The sequence below is a fragment of the Brachyhypopomus gauderio genome, chromosome 13 (genome assembly GCF_052324685.1).
Source record: "Brachyhypopomus gauderio isolate BG-103 chromosome 13, BGAUD_0.2, whole genome shotgun sequence".
Lineage (NCBI taxonomy): Eukaryota > Metazoa > Chordata > Actinopteri > Gymnotiformes > Hypopomidae > Brachyhypopomus > Brachyhypopomus gauderio.
The window spans coordinates 22,304,551-22,309,450 of record NC_135223.1 but is presented as its reverse complement, the minus strand read 5'-3'; the positions used below and the strand labels follow the sequence as shown (position 1 = coordinate 22,309,450).

Here is a 4,900-nt window from a genome sequence, read left to right as displayed (position 1 = left end):
ATGCAACAACAGCCTGAATATATCTTTCTTCATTTTTCTTCAGTGTCCAGGATTCAAGTTCAGGTGTTGTTTCTGGCCAGACCAAGTCAATGGTAATGTGGTGATTGTGCAAATTAACTTGTTTTTCCATATATTTGTCCATTTGATCATCAGCACCATTCCCACTGCCCTTCGTGACTTTCCACTTGACTCAAATGGCGTTCCTGCGCTACTTTCACAGTACGACATACCAGTTCATGTAGATCTTCTCGTGATGTGGCCAATAAGACCATGTTCTCAGCATACCTGCAATATAGTCCTTCCACCAATCCTAAATCCCCCCATTCTTGTAGCACTTCCCTCTTCTCACGGGGTGTTGAATAGACATGGTGAGAAGTTACATCTTTGTCGTACTACGTTTCTGATGATGAACCATGCTGATGTGTGATTGGCTGTCCTCATGGTCATTGTTGGATGTACAGATTTGGATTTCAGCAGTTGGAGCCGGTGTGTGGGGACACCCATCTCAAGCGTTGTTATCCGCAGCTGCTCATGCTGTATCATGTCGAATGTCTTTGTCAATGAAACAGTGCCTGATTCCTTTCTTTTTTTTGTGATTTGATCCCATGTGACTCTTTTTGGCCTAAATCTCTCCTTCAAGCTTAGACTTGCAATCGCTTCAGCCTCGTGTCATACACACAAGATACTACGAAGTATTAGACCTTACTCAGATGGTGGAAATTTCTGTAAATGATCATTGCAATCATAAACTATCATTGTTAATTTGAACATAATTCCAAAACTGATCAAATCTGGAAAGTTTCAGCTGAGGTCAAACTTTCTATCTACCTGGAGCTTCCAGTAAGCTAGTCTCATCTTCACATTCACATGCCCTTAGTCTTGCCTGATTCCCATTATGTTCAGGGGTAATTGGTAGTGATTAATTAGACAGTAACCAAGCCATGAAGCTAACACAAACAATGTAAGGAAATGGCTGGTAAATGAGGCATGCAAATTGCCATGTGCTCTTATCTAGGAGGGTCACTGCTGATCGCTGTTTAAGGTGGTCCAGGGTTGAGCTCCACTCATCACAAACCTTATTAAAAGTCACCAGTGACTGCAAAATTCCATTAACCATATTTCTATCCTCAGGATATATTCAACAGAAGTGAATTTAATACTTTGTGAGCTGCTTTCCTTCAGAAGCTCAATTACTCTAATCATAAAAATCTGGGAAACAACCCTTTCATTTTAATAATGCTTCTAGGGCTGGTTATCTTACAAATCCATGAAATATTGCTATTCCCCATAATTTTTTTCCTTCTCTGCAGCTGAATTTAAATGTGCTTTTTTTATAGGCTTTGTTTAAAAGTGTAAATGCACACATGCATGTATGTATGCATGCTATTGCATGGAATAGGGGGTCCAGGGATGGAAATAAAGCTTGATATTTTCAGTTTTTGAACAGCGAAAAAACACCCGGAGGTAAATGACGTCTAATACATACTTAGTGCATATGCTAAACTATCAGATGTCTCCGGGTGTCTCATTCCTTTTCCTTACAAAGAACTTAGCATTCTCCTGTATTTCACAGTCTTGTAGAAATATGCTGTACCCTCAGTTAGTAAAGCCTGGAACAATCATAAGTACTTTTTAAAACAGAGATTTGAGACTGGTCTGCTGATGACACTAATAGTAACATTAAACATGAGTAATTGTCTCTGCTAAGCCTTTTATTATATATAAATGCAAGGTCTCTTCATTCTAATAAAACCCTGAAAGACTACACGTTTGCACGTTTATTGTCAATTTCAGTCATATCATTTACTTAATCAGAAACTGACAATAGGAAATTGTGTCAAAGTCCTCCAGAAGCTGAGAACATTGCTCTGATTACAGGGACTGGTGTGTGGGCATGGCTCTCACTTGCTCTCTCTCTTCTCTCTTTCTCTACTCTCTCTCTCTCTCTTCTCTCATTCTGTCCTGTGTGTGTCTCTCTCCCTTTGTCTCTCTGCATCACTATTCAGAGGGATTACAGTGAAGTTAAATGAAGTGTCATGGTTAGAAAGAATGATACAGAAAGAATGATAATACAGTTACAGGTTGACATTGTAGAATCAAATGGCAATAAGTCATATATGTTGCCTCAAAATATGACCTCTGTTGCTGATGTGTGTGTATAAATCTATGTGAGAGAAAGTGTGTGTGTGTGTGTGTGTGTGTGTGTGTGTGTGTGTGTGTGTGTGTGTGTGTGTGTGTGTGTGTGTGTGTGTGTGTACATTGTATATTTAATATCTGTTTGGTATATTACCATACCATATACATAGAGTAAAATAGCCTGATGTTCTCTGTTCTTTCAGGTAGATAAGGACCACTGATTCTGTCCTTATGATTACTGGCTTTTGGCAATGTAATTTATACAGATATACTTCTCTCTGATTCCTAATGTTTCTGTTTCTGTCTCTGTTTCTGTCTCTGTCTCTCTCTCTATGTATGCAGAAACAAAATGGCAACAAACCAAACTAAAACAAAAACAAAGAAACAGAAAAGACAAAATTAACTCAACAGAAATATAACAATCCAAACAAAAGCATGTTAACACAACAAGCTATTATGTTAGATTATGAAAATATGCAGATAAAAGAAACGTTTTCAGTTCAGTCTTGAAGATAAACAGTATAAATTTGAATTTAATAAATTGAAGAATTGAAACAAATGAAATTGAACTGAATAGTAAAGGAGTGATATGGATTTTATAGCATAACCTTAGTAAAGAACAAGCTATATATTTACCAACATCAGATTTCTGTAAAGTACCCAAAACCAGGCTGTTGCAGCATTCAAGACTTCAATAATGTTGGCTATGCATATTCTCTTGACTTACGCTGGGCTATGGAATAGAAGTCAAAAAGTAAATATTTTTATTTCAGTTTGGGATCAGATAAACGAGATAAGACATACTTGCACAAAACATTTGCATTGGGGTGATGTCACGTCTAGCTCCGCCCCCCTCCTGTCAGTCATGTCTTCGTTGTGTTTTTCCATGTGCTAATGTTTGGTCTTCCCATTTGTTCTCCTGGCATGCCCGTGTCATTAGTTACTCCTCCCCCTTTGTCATTGTAATCACCTGTTTCTAGTTTATTTGGTCATTTGGTAGTATATATTCCTATTATTTTTTTGTGCATAGGGTGTGGGTCACTATTTAAAGTTATTCTGATTTGCCGTGGTACTTTCTGGTTGTTTTTTCCAGTAACAGCTTTGGGTTGATTTCCTTTGTTTTTCTCTTTTGGTCCTCTGAACTGTGTACATGTCATGTCTCAGTTTGTGATTGTTATCAGCTAGTTTCTCCCTTTTGTAGTTATGTTTATGTAGGTCATTGTTAGTTGTCTTGATGTATATTGTCATGCTTGTAGTATCCAGGATAGTTCTGTGTAGACTGTACTAAGCTTGTGTACTATGTTCTCTGTTCCCTGTAAACACTGTATACCTTTTAAGATGTATTAGTATCTTCCTTTGCGATTGTGTCTTGTTTGATTATCTTGGTTTCTCTCTAGTGTTCTGTGGTCTGTGTTTTACGGTTAGTTAAGATGCCGCATCGATCAAGCACCCTTCGTGTGGGCAAGGTAACTCTAAATAGGGATATCGGCCCAGTTCCTGCTGGATCTTTCTCTCTATTGCACGTGTCCAGCTCCAAGCACCCCACCGTTACAGGTGAGTAAATACAATAACAAACACCCTACATTATTCAAACAATTATGTACAGTCTCGCATGAAACTTTAAATGGAATTGGCAGCATTCAAAGCACTTATGTCGCTGTTTAACGCTTTTCCAGAAATATCCTGTTGTGCAGTGTTCACTGGATGTTTTAAGGTGATGAGAGGATAACACTATAATTGGGTTGGAGCATTATGTCATGCAGGCGGTGTTAAGTGTGACCCAGAGGCATCAGAACAGCTGCTTCATTGCTTCTGTCTTTTGCCAGACAACAACAGTGGAGGAAAGAAAGAAAATGAACTTCACAACACATCGGTGTCTCTGTCTTGTCTGATCTACCGGATTTTTGAAAACAGACTTTGAATGTATGCTGAAGGAGGGCTGTTTTGGGTTCTACATTTCAATATAAACACCCTCATAATGAATTATTTGCTTTAGCTCATGTGGGAATGAAGTTTTCAGAAAAGATATGCATCAGAATCTGTTGGTTCAAACTTTTGTGTACATGTTTGTAAGCAGTAAAGTCTCTCACTTCAACAGAATGTTTTGAAATTGACACGAATCACCATGCATCATCGCAAATTCCTAATACTCCATCAGTGAATATAATGAACTTGCATATTTAAATTGAATATTTAAAATATATGGAAATTTATGGCCAGTGTGGATCAGTGCTGATGTCTGCACTATATCTGTGTGTGACATGGATACAGAACAGAATTCACACTGGTCTCTTGGCTTCATGCACTAAATCAGGGATGTCCAAACTGCGGCCCACAGTAAACACCTTTTGTTCGTTCTAGCGGGTGTCACCTGCTACAGGGGTGACTCTCAGTCAGAGTGAGTTTCAGTTTCCTGGCAGCATCATCACACATCACTCATGCCTTGCCCACTATTCATTTCAACTATTTTGACACAGTAGATGACCAAACAATACAGATATTATCTTCTAATTATAACACCAAACGATTATTTACTTATATATCCAGTAGACCTTTTTTTCTTTAGACGGACTTAGAAATATGTGTAAGTAATGATGCATGAAGGAGCATCTTTATCTGCTTCAGTACCACCCTTTTCTGCATCATTGTGGAATTTGCTGTCCGAACTGTGTATAGCTCTAGAAATTCAGCATGAACCAGAGGGCATTCAGTCAGAGGAGAACAGATAGCTAAATCCCCTGATATGGAAGCAAGCTTCAGAGAG

At 38.4% G+C, this 4,900-nt stretch overlaps 1 long non-coding RNA gene across 1 annotated transcript; it reads left to right on the top strand.

Moving 5' to 3' along the window:
* The first annotated feature begins 2,808 nt into the window (after positions 1–2,808).
* Positions 2,809–4,385, top strand: LOC143473677 (uncharacterized). The gene is made up of 2 exons (XR_013120604.1): positions 2,809–3,690; positions 3,813–4,385. It is a non-coding gene; the product is annotated as an uncharacterized LOC143473677 (long non-coding RNA).
* Positions 4,386–4,900: the final 515 nt, after the last annotated feature.